This window comes from Stegostoma tigrinum, chromosome 23 (assembly GCF_030684315.1).
Source record: "Stegostoma tigrinum isolate sSteTig4 chromosome 23, sSteTig4.hap1, whole genome shotgun sequence".
Classification (NCBI taxonomy): Eukaryota; Metazoa; Chordata; class Chondrichthyes; order Orectolobiformes; family Stegostomatidae; genus Stegostoma; species Stegostoma tigrinum.
The window spans coordinates 37,175,357-37,187,509 of record NC_081376.1 but is presented as its reverse complement, the minus strand read 5'-3'; the positions used below and the strand labels follow the sequence as shown (position 1 = coordinate 37,187,509).

General features: G+C 38.4%; 1 protein-coding gene across 1 annotated transcript in view; it reads left to right on the top strand.

Annotated features, from left to right (window-relative positions):
* prkar1b (protein kinase, cAMP-dependent, regulatory, type I, beta) overlaps window positions 1-12,153 on the top strand; it is a 227,987-nt gene that overhangs the window by 210,992 nt on the left and 4,842 nt on the right. The window lies entirely within an intron of this gene.

Sequence of the window (12,153 nt, the reverse complement as noted above, 5' to 3'; positions counted from 1 at the left end):
TAGCCTGCTGTAATAGCTGTCTAAGGTGCTGTTGGTTAAAACTTTTCCTGTTGTTTTGTAGTTATGCTCAAAAAGTCAGGGATTGCTTTACCATTATAATAGCCAATTTATTAAACATAAAAATACATCTTTACTTCCATTTTCTTCCTTTTATGTTTTAAAAAAGTTTCTTGCACTTTGTTTTTGTTTGTTAAGAATTAACTTGTAAATATTTTGTTTGTTTCCTCTGTGCCTCGCTAGACTTCCAAAAACTATATTTTCCTTGCACACTGAATCATTCTAAAAGGTTGGGTTTTCAATCAATTGAAAAGCCTAAACGTGATTACTTCCCTGGTTAATTCTGATGTCCAAAGAGTTGTCAAACAAATACTGAGACCTGCTTACAAAAAGGTGGACTCACCCATTGCCTTTGGAATCCAGCCAGTTGAATTTGTCTGAGGTTAAGTGTTAAAATTTTAATGACTTTTTGAAGGACTACATCTTTGATTCTTTCTTTGTGACTGTTCTGAAGTTAGTATGTTTGTAGAGGAACAAAACAGTAGTGTTGGCATTGTTCCAGAGAGCTTGATGCAAGCATTGTCATGATTTCAAATTGCGGCTTCTGATTGAATTTTTATTCGGCTGTTTTTCCATAGAAGCTGCTGATTAGCTCCCAATACAAGGCCAGGTATACAAAGTAATTAACATAGATCTGACACCTGAAATGAACATTGCTATTAACCCAACTGAGCAAATTCTTACTTTCCATAGTATTTATGCAGTTGACCCTATAATCTTTTAAACTAGTAACTAGTTTGAAAATAGTTGTTAAAAGTAATGTGTTTCAGCATCTGCCTAAGGCAAGATTTATATGTAGGCACGCCAGTCTGTGCTTGCTTTTGGAACTTGATAGAAGGTTCCACGCGTTCAATATGCAGTGGGTGTGAAGGTTCCATACTCATGGAACTATTTTCTGCAGCAACCTTCTGATAATGAGCACATTTCAGATAGAGAGGGAGAATTTTATAGTGGATAGTTGAAACTTCTGGGAAATGCTTTCAGTTGCCTTGTTTACCAAAGTACAAACTAATTGAACACTATTACTCTTTTACCTGTGATATTTAATGAAACACTGAATACCAGGGTCTTCTCACTGACCAATGATATTTAGGCACTAATATCCTTTGTCTCGATTCAGGCCCATTAATGTTTTCATTATATTTTGTTGCTTCTGGTAATGACTGTAAATTGCTTCCTTTTTCTTAAAGCCCTTATCATTATCAAAAATAGTGACAGGGAAAAACGTTGACAGCAAAAATAAATTTTAATTACTTTAGTTTTCTGCTAAATGAATTGATTTTCTAATCTGCAAGTCAGCCTGATTAATAGCTGAAGAGCAAATTAATTTGTCAAATAAATAGCAAAAATATTTGTCCACCTCGGAAAGGTGATAAATGTAAGAATGTAAGTAGAGCAATAGCCTCTCACAACCTAATGCTCTTGACAATGCTATTTTTAGGCTCTGAAAGAACTTTCCAGAACAATGGGATATGATATTTAACTTTGGCCCAAAGTGAGTGCAAAGTTGACAGAACACCCACAGACTTGCCTGAAATAGCATCAATGATCTTGGATGTGCTTGGATTGGTCATAAGTGTAATTCAGGCATGTTGTTAAAGAATGAAAATTGGTAGCAAACAACTGACCACACAAGAGTGTGGCAATCTGATATCTCTGTGGTTGAGTTGAGAAAGAGCAGAGTAGTAAAAACAGGCAGTTGTGTGCTAACTAACAATCTGCCAGCAAACTTTAGTGTAGTGATAGGACATCAAGACTATTTCTGCTGCTCCTAGGCCTTCAAAAATTCACCCCCAAGAGGCTCTGAATATATATCTTCAGAGATAGCTGGTGAGGCTGCGAACCACACCGTGCATACTCCACCATTTGCACAGCTTCGGAAGCTCTAAAGAAATGCAATTATGTGCTCTTGTGTTTTTCATTTAGAAGATTTTGTATTTCACATTTCTGAAGAATGTGGATCCTTGCATAACCTGAACAAGTAGGGGTGTTGGAAGAAGAGGCTTTGATGGGGTTGGGGATTGGGGTTTGGCAACTGGAAGATTACATAAGGGCTTTGGGTGGAGGATAAAGCTGAAAGGAGAGAAGAAGGAGGCAACTATAATGGGCCTAGGGGAGAAAAGCTGTAAAAGAGTTTGAGAGGGGTGAAGTGGCAAGAAGGTGCTGAAGGCAAGAGGCTTCAAAAATAGGAGAGAAAGGGTGGCTGCAAGGAGCAATAACTGTTTTAAGCCTGACGACAAAGAAGTACAAACAAGACAAAAAAACTTGAAATTACCATGATAATCAATTTCTTGCGAACGAACGTGAAATCTCAATCTTGAGATTCAGGAGCTGGGTGCGAAAATATTTAGTAGATGCTATTGTAATGAATGTATTACACCAATAGTTAAAAATTTACAATTAACTTCGGAGATGAAGTTAAAAGTATAGTCAGTACCTGGTTAAAGTGTTCCAACTTTATATGGAAATACATTAAATGCATTTAGGATAATGGCTTTTTTTAAGTAGCAATGTATGTCCACTTTTTTAAACTTGTTATTTTAAATCTGTTTCCTTGTGCCAGTTTAAATATTGCAGTATCTAGTAAGTTATGCTGCCCTTGTATGTTTTGGCTTCAGATTTAATTGAGGGTTATAATTGAGGATTTTGATGAATTCTAATTCTTCTTCTAACTCCAAATATCCCACAGGTCAATGCAATTACAGAAGATATTGTTTCTAACTGAATGTATCACCCACTAAATGAATTAATGTGATTGGAAAAGGTGCCCTGAGGACCAAACAGGAAATATTGATCCCATTAAAAAAAAGTGCCTTTTTAAGGTTCCTATAGTGATTTTTGCTGCTTTATTATTCATTCAAATTAACAGTGAAATTTTTTTGCATCTGGAACGATATTGTAGTCAAAGTACCAACTTGAATCAGAATTTTCAGACTCACTCCTGTGACAGTAACTGGTTATTAACAACAAAAACATTTTGAATCTGATAATATTGGGATAAGAAGAAATGTTGAGTTCTGATATACTTACCACTGTTACTAAAAGTGAAATTTGGAGCAAGCAGTAAAATGTTAAGACTCCTTTTTTGAAAATAGTATTAAATTGTTTTGATTTTGAACAGACTGAACACATAGAAGTGAAGGTACGATGACGCTCGAGTAATTGTAATAACGTCCCTTGATTTTTAGAAGACCTTAAATTACAGGACGCGTAAACTCTTACTGAAATAGGTCCATTAACTCTGACTTGCATTCAGACATTTTGCAGAACAGCTAACTGTTTATAATTCTCTAAATGAAATTTTATAACTAGTGTAATTAGATGAATGTGGGGTAAGGCAATGAGTAGATTCTGCAGAGTTGTACATTGAGACTGTTGAACTTCTTCACAATTAATGATTTGAATGAGGCCGTTCATTGAACCAATTACAAATATGCAAGTGATACAAAAGCATGCATAGTGATTTGGGAATTTAGACTTTGGAATTTGGATTCTTCTGCCAACTGCCTTTGATCTTGGCAGGAGTCTTGTCTCCATTTAGATTTTTTAATCAACCTATTTGGACATGTGGTGACATACCTCTGGAGCAGATGGGACTTGAACCAAGGCCTTCTGGCACAATGATAGAGCACAAGACTGTGCCACGAGACCCTTTTGCTTCCAATCATCATATAAACCTTCATAGATGTAACCTAGACACAATCAAAAAGCTTTTGCTTGCAAGGTTTATTTTAAGTGAGACTTTATGTTCATTTTTTAAAGCTGATGGCTAAGCTTTTAAAAAGAATTTGAGTTGTACGTGGGCACTATTCATTGACAATGTGAAAAATTACCCAGTGTATGCCCTGCCCAAAAATAGCAGGACAAATCCAACCTATTGTACCCCTCTTGATCACCAACAAAGTGATGGAGTTGGTCTTTGACAATGTTATCAAGCTACACCTGCAAAGAAAAAACTGCTCACTGACAATCAGTTTGTGTTCCATAGGATCATTTCTGCCTTCATTACAACACTTAGTGATTTAGAGCGTTATGGGCTAAATGTTGGCAGATTGGACTAAATCAGTTTAGTATGTCTGATCAGCATGGACGAAATGGACTGAAGAGCCTCTTTCCATCATGTATGACTGTATGACTCTGTTTGTCCCAGCATGGAAAGAAGAGCCAAATACCCACAATGATTGCCCTTAACATCAAGGCAGCATATTGAACTGTGTAGCCTTTAAGAGATTAACAAAATTGTAGTCAATGGGAATTGAGGGGAAAATTGTTTACCTACCACAAAGAAAAATGGTCATGATTGTTGGAGAACATCTTGGCCTCTGGATATCACTGCAGGTGTTCCTTTGGGTAATGTTCAATACTGAACCATCTTCAACTGCTTTATCGATGATTTTCCCTTTATCATTGGGCTGGGGGAAGAGGGAAATGTCCACTGGTGATAGCACAATATTCAGCACCCTACACCACTCCTTATGTCTTGAAGCAACTGGCGTCCATATGCAGTAAGGTCTCAGCTACATCCAGGCTTGGGCAACTAACATTCGTGCACAAACTCACCACCTCCAGCAAGAAGGATCTAACCATTTCCTCTTGACATTCAATGGCACTGCCATTATTGAATCCCCCACTATCAATATCCTAGAGGTTACCATTGACTAGAAACTGAATGGACCAGCCATATAATTGCAAGTGGGTACAGGAGCAGGTCAAAGGCTAATAAATCAGTGGCAAGTAACTGTCGCTTCCTGTTTCTCCAATGCCTATCCACTGATTACAAGGCACAACTCAGGAGTAAAACAGAATGCCTCTCGTCTTCTTGGAGATGTACAGCTCTAGCAACACTCGGGAAGCTTGAATCCATCCAAGACACAGTAGTCTGCTTAATTAGCACCTCAACATGACTTTAAACATTCAGCGCCTTTACCATTTGTACAGTGTATGTGTACCATATGCAGAATGCATTACAATAACTCATCAGGCCTCCTTCACCTAAACTTTCTAAATCCCAACCTCCACAGCTTAAAAGGAGAAAGGCAGTAGATGTTTGCGAACACCATCACCTGCGAGTAACGCTCCAAGCCATCTTGTTGTGGAATTATAGTTCTGTTCCTTCACTGTTGCAAAATCTTGGATTTCCTTCAGTAAGACTGTGGGTGTTCCAACACCCCAAGGAATGCTGTTGCAAGAAGTAGCTTAACCACCACTTGTCCATGGCAGTTTGGGATGATCAGTGAATGGTGGCTTGGCCACCACCTCCTTCAAGCCATAAACAAATAAAGAAAAATCATATCTGAACTTAGAATTGAATTAATAGAAGTACTGCTACATTGTGTGTGGAGTGGTGAGTTGACCTGGTGAATATTTCTAATCTTTCAAGTAAAGGTAAGGCATTCAGCTTGTATTTTGGTTTCTAGTGTTTTTCTTTGTTTCTTTAAAATAACTTCTTAAGTACTAGACTGTCGCTGAGACTGGTGATTTTTCTCATTTCTGGTTTATAAAAACAGTACATCAGTACACTGAAGTGTAAAGAGCGGGGAATCTCAATTAATCAATGTACAAGTTAAACAAATTACAATCGTGATGGCAGGTTGGTGATGTGTTGCTGCACGTCATAGCTGCTAGGCATCAGTATGACCCAGAATGAACACATCTACTAAATCTTTGCAGCTTGAGGAACTTCAGACCTAGTTGAGGAGCTGCAGTCTGAGCTACAGACATTGTGCCATATCAGGGAAGGGGCAAGTTACCTGGATACACTTGCTGCAGAGGGCAGTCAAACTCCTTGGATTAGGTAATTCGCAGTTGGTCTGTATTTAAGCTCAGGAGCGTGGTGACTGCTGCTGAGCCAGGCATGAGTCCCTCCCCTGCAACAGGTCTGAGGCAGTTGCAAGTTGGGTTGGTTAGAGGTGGAACTGCAGACAGGATGAGAGAGCTGACATGACAGGTGGATGGCATAATGATATGTCAGTATAATTAAGGTTTGATTCTGCTGTCTACAACTGAGACCTACCATCCAAAGGCTGGTGCCAGCGTTAAGGACATTTCCTCGGGGCTGGAGAAGAATTTGGAGAAGGAGGGGAGGGATCAAGTAGTCATTTTCCATGTTAGTATAGGGTAAATAAAGTCAAGGAGTGAAATGTATGGTGTGTGGGCTCAAAGAGTAGGATGTGTGGAATGAGTTTCAGTTCATTGGGTAGCAAGGAGCTATTCTGATGGGATGGGGATCAGATGGGTTCGCCTGAGTCATGATGGGATCGGTATCCTGACAAACCAAATAACTAGGGCTGTAGATTTGAGTTTTAAAGTAATTTTAAAGGGGCTTGAGAGAAGAAAAATGCCGGTTTACAACACAAGAGGATATGGCAGAATTTGAGGTCAGCTATTTGGATAACGATATCCAGAGTGGGGCAGGAAGAGACTTTGTATACAAACATAGAAGATTAGCAGTAAATAGGATCAAAAAGGAAAATAAAAGCAGTAAAAAGGCAAAGTTTATAAATCTGCACTTGCATATGCATAGTATTTGGAACAAAATAGATGAATTCATCTGAGATAGTAGGAACTGCAGATGCTGGAGAATCTGAGATAACAAGGTGTTGAGCTGGATGAACACATCAGGCCAAGCAGCATCAGAGGAGCAGGAAGGCTGACGTTTCGGTCCTAGACCCTTCTTCAGAAACGAAGGCCCGAAACGTCAGCCTTCCTGCTCCTCTGATGCTGCTTGGCCTGCTGTGTTCATCGAGCACTACACCTTGTTATCTCAGATTCTCTAGCATCTGCAGTTCTTACTATCTCTGAAACAATTTTAACCCCACTGCAAAGCCATTTATGAAAAAGGGTCTAGGCCCAAAACATCAGCCTTCCTGCTCATCTGATGCTGCTTGGCCTGCTGTCTTCATCCAGCTCTACATCTTGTTATCTCAGATGAGTTCATTTTACAGCTGTTAAGGAGCCACGGTTACAGGGAGAACTAAATATTCAGGTTCATGTTCCCTTTCAAAAGGGCAGGCAGGAAGGAAAGTGTGGGACGCTAGCATTGTTTTTTTGGATGGAATAAGTACAATAGCAAGAAGTGAATCAGAGTATGCAGAATCCATATAGGTGGGTGTAAGAAATAAAAAGAGAAATAAGAAGAAACTTGTAGGAGTACTGGCCATTTAACAGTAGCTATATACTGGTACATAGAATAAGTCAACAGATAATAAGGGCATGTAGGCAAGGCAGTTGCATTAATCTTCATGTAGGTTGGGCTAGCCAGTGGAAGTCATAAAAATATATTCAGGACAGTTTCCCAGAACAATATCTTTATGTATTCAACCAGAGATCAGAGTATTTTCGATCTGGTAATGCGCAATGAGGCAGGTTTAAGAAATGATCTCCATGTGAAGAATTCCTTGAGAAATAGTGACCGTAACATGATAGAATTTAGCATTCAATTTGATAGGGAGGAACTTGGATTGGAAACAACTGTGTTGAGTTTAAATAAGGGCAATTACAAGGAAATGAGGTCAGAACTAATTAGAGTGGACTGGGAAAGGGGTTTAGCAGCAATGATAGTTGAGGAACAATGGCAGATGTTTATGAAAATAGTTCATAGCTTATAGCAAAGACATAATCTAGTGAGGGAATGGGATTCTAGGAGAGTGATAAGCTAACCGTAGTTACCAGGAAAGTGAAGAATATCATTGATGTGTTTTTTTTTAAAAATGTGGTAAAGATTAATTGTAGGCCAGAGGATTGGGAAAGTTTTAATGACTAACAGAAGAGGACCATAAGTATATTGGAGAGAGAAAAGACTTTTGGTGGTAAACTCATAGGTGATGTCAAGGTGAACAGAAAGTGCCTCTTTAAATATATGAAAAAGGAAGAGGGAAGCCAAACTGAGCATTGGCTTCTTAGAAGATGAGGCTGAGGAAATAATAGAGAACCAGGAAATGACAGATGAATTGGATAAATACTTGGCATCAGTCTTCACAGTAGAAGACACTAATAGCATTCCAAAATTGCTAAAAATCCAAGGAGCGGAAATGGATATGACAACGCTCTCTAGAGAAGAAGTGCTTGGGAAACTTCTGGGGCTAGAAGCTGATAAGCTCCCTGGGCCTGATGACACACATCCTAGGTACTAAAAGAAGTAGCTGCAGAAATGGTAGATGCACTTACAGTAATCTTTCTGGAATCCTTAGATCTGGGAAAGTCCCAGAGGATTGGAAAGCTGTCAACGTAACATCTTTATCTGAAAAGGGGAGACAAAAAACAGGTAATTATAAGCCAGTTAGCTAAATGCCTGTTATTAGGAAAACGTTAAAGTCTATTATAAAGAATGTAATAGCAACGCATTTAGAAATACATAATATAATCAAGCAGAGTCAGCATGGCTTTATGAAGGGGAAATCATACCTGACAAATTTACTAGAACTCTTTGAGGAGATATCAAAGAGGATAATAAATGAAAAGCAGTGGCTATAATATATTTGGATTTTTAGAAGGTATTTGATAAGGTCAGAGCCTGTGGTGTTGAAGGGGATATGTTAGCATGGATAGAGGATTGGCTAACTAATGTGAGGCAGAGTTGGGAGAAGGGGGGGGTGCGCAGTTTCAGGATGGCACCTTGTAACCAGTGGTGTGCCACAGGGCTCAGTGCTGGGGCCACAATTATTTCCAATATATATATTAATGACTTGGATGAGGAAACTGAGTGTACTACAGACAAATTTACAGATGACACAAAAATAAGTGGGAGGGCACGTGTTAAGGATAGTCACAAATAGTCTGCAGAGGGATGTATATATGTTGAGTGAGTGGACAGAAGCTTGGCAGTTGAAATGTAATGTGAAAATATGTAACGTAATGCAATTTGTGAGGAAGAATAGAGGAGTATGATTAATATTTACATGGAGAAAGACTACAGAAAGCTATGGGACAGAGGAATGTGGGAGTTGTTGTGCATGGATCTCAAAAAGCTAGCATCCAAGTTCAGCAGGTAATAGGGAAGGCAAATGGAACATTGGCATTTATTTCAAAGGGAATGGAATAATGATGTCAAGATTACAAAGTGTGAAGCTGGATGAACACAGCAGGCCAAGCAGCATCTCAGGAGCACAAAAGCTGACGTTTCGGGCCTAGACTCTAGACTTTCATCTCTGAAGGAGGGTCTAGGCCCGAAACGTCAGCTTTTGTGCTCCTGAGATGCTGCTTGGCCTGCTGTGTTCATCCAGCTTCACACTTTGTTATCTTGGATTCTCCAACATCTGCAGTTCCCATTATCACTGGAATAATGATGTCGGTGGTTTTGCTAAAACTGTACAAAGTAGTAAACTGAAGGCACAGCTGGTACACTGTGAACAGTTTTGGGCTCCTATCTTAGGAAAGAAATACTGGTAATGGAAGCTGTCCAAAGAAAGTTTGCTAGGCTTACCTGGTAGAGAAGGCTGGAGGGACTGTCTTGCAAGGAGAGATTGAGTAAGTAGGGCCTACACTTATTGGAATTTAGAAGAATGAGAGATTACCATATTGAAATATTCAAGATTCCTGGGGGACCAGACCGGGTGGTTGCGGAAATTGTTTCTCCTGTGGGAAATCCTAGGACCAGAGGGTATAATTTAAGACAGGTGAACAGGAATTTCCAATTTGAGGGTAGTGAATCAGTTGAATTCTTTACTACAGAGGGCCGTTGATGCTGTGTTGTTATGTATGTTCAGGGCTAAAATTGACATATTTTAAGCTATAAGAGAATCCAGGGTTATGGGCTAAGAGCAGGAAAGTGGAGTTGAGGTTTATGAGATCAGCTATGATCTCATTGAATGTCAGAGTAGGCTCGATGTGCAGAATAGCTTACTTATGCTTTTACATATTATTGTGCTATAGAACAAAGGCAGGACTTGGGTTTTAACATTCGAAGTTGTCATTTTCAATCGGGTGGAACCAGAAAGACAAATCAGAAAATCACAAATCCACCTCTTTTCAATTTGCAAGTGTTAACTATGGTTGTTGCCTTAGATGTCCTAAATTATGACTATGTAAATTACGCCCTTTTTAAGATGGAGGATGTAATTTGAAAGGTACAAAAAATGTGGTGGGAATTTATACTAGCATGCACTGTTTACCTTTTGTAATATTTCAGTTAAGTTTCTTGTCAGGATGGTTTACACTAACCAGCAATGCCCTTCCCACTTATGACACATATGCACCGCACAGTTTTGTTTCAAATTAGGCTGGATATGCTTGTCAACTCTAAATTTACAATGAATTGGTTATATTTAGTTTTGTTATGGTTGGTAGTTTAACACTGTTAAACTGGTGGAATTTCCTTTCTCTTGTATTTGAAATATTGCCAGTATGTTTGAGTTAACCTCCTGGCATAATCTGAAGCAGGAATAACGTTGAAACCTACAATAAGACGTTGCAGCATATGAACTGCTTACTGAAGATTTCAAATATAGATTGATTAACACTAGTAAAATCTATCCAATTTTCTAAAAAGCATTCATCAGGGAAAATAAAGCTTTGTACGGATAACTGCCTTTTTTTGGGTATTTTATCAGGAGTTTCTTTTTGTACAATCCAAGATTTTAGGACAAAGGAGTTTGTTTTGTTTCTCCCTTGCTTAAATAACATCCTTTCTAGATTTAGGTAGTGAATATATTTAGTTGTAAATAGAGGAGTTTGTCTTATGTATAACAATGTGGTTATATTCATCACTTATATTTGTCTCATTATCATACTTGACACTAAAATAATATTGTATTGGGTTGAGAAAATGATTAGGTAATGTCATTCAAATTGCTAAATAGTTTAACTGGTTCATTGTCTGTGCCGTTAACCCAGGAGCCAGAGTAACAATTCAAGACATTCTGTTGATCAGATATACATTGCTGAGATTCATAGTCTAGTGTTGGCAACTGATTTGGGCTTTTGGAAGAATTTCTGCAAAAGATATTAGTGATAAAGTCAAAGGCATTCGGGAAAGTTCTAGGAAGCAACAATTAAGATCGAAGGCCACATTGTACTTGATGTGTGAAAACACTGTCCTGTTTAGCATATGATCAGTTTTACATCCATGGGCTGGATTCTTCCCTTTTGACTCAGAAGGTGAGACATCTTTCAAATTGTCAACTATGATTGTTGCCTTAGATTTCAAATGCTGCAGATCTACGTTAGCTTCTCAATCTCTTTGTTCTTTCAAGAGCAATGACTCAAACTAAATTCAGTGATGCCTGTTTGAAGCAAATTTGAGGCTTTAACAAGAGATTAAAGAGAATGGGAATAAATATTGTGCACTCTGCTCATATAATTCTTATAACAGTCAGTTAAAAAAAAATGCAAACGTTGTTAATCTAAAGTTAAATTCAAAGACGCTGAAAGAACAAAGCAGACCTGTTATTATTTATAAAGAAAGGCATGTGGCAGAACCAATGTTACAATTGGAAAACGAAATATGATTGAGCTACCTAATGTGGCTTAATGAACCACAGACAATAACAGGAAGAATTTTTAAAATAGATGTCGTATGAAATGAGCTGGTACACAGCAAAGTAAAAAGTAATTGGCATTAAGCTGAAATAATGTCGAGAATGCTAGAAATGCACAACTTGTCAATTATCTGAAGAAGGAATAATATATTAAGTGTAGGCCACTTGTCAAAACTGGAAACAATGAGAAGATTACCTAAGACATTTGGTGAACAGACAGAGAGAACAAACAGATACTTGGGGCTAACCTTTACCTAGCATATGAAGAACAAGAAGATATTTTCGCTGCAGTGTGCCCCTGCACCTCAACTTGAATGAAACCCGAAACCTGCTGCTGCAAGCAGTAAACCACTTTGGATCCATTTCTAGAAAACTCTAACTGCAATTCCTTCAGTGAACCAAAGGAAATCACAGACCTACAAAATTTGAAGACTGCATCTTAAGAGAATTAAAGTGAAATTAAATTTGGATCTTTGAGACCTGTGTATCTTAGCCTTTTTGTAAACCAAGCCTCTTCCAGCCATAGGGAGCATATTTTCTGCATCTAAAAGTTTTTCAAGTTTCGAAGAGATCAGCTCTTGTTCTTACAAACTCTAGAGAAATATGGTCCATTCCTGCCATC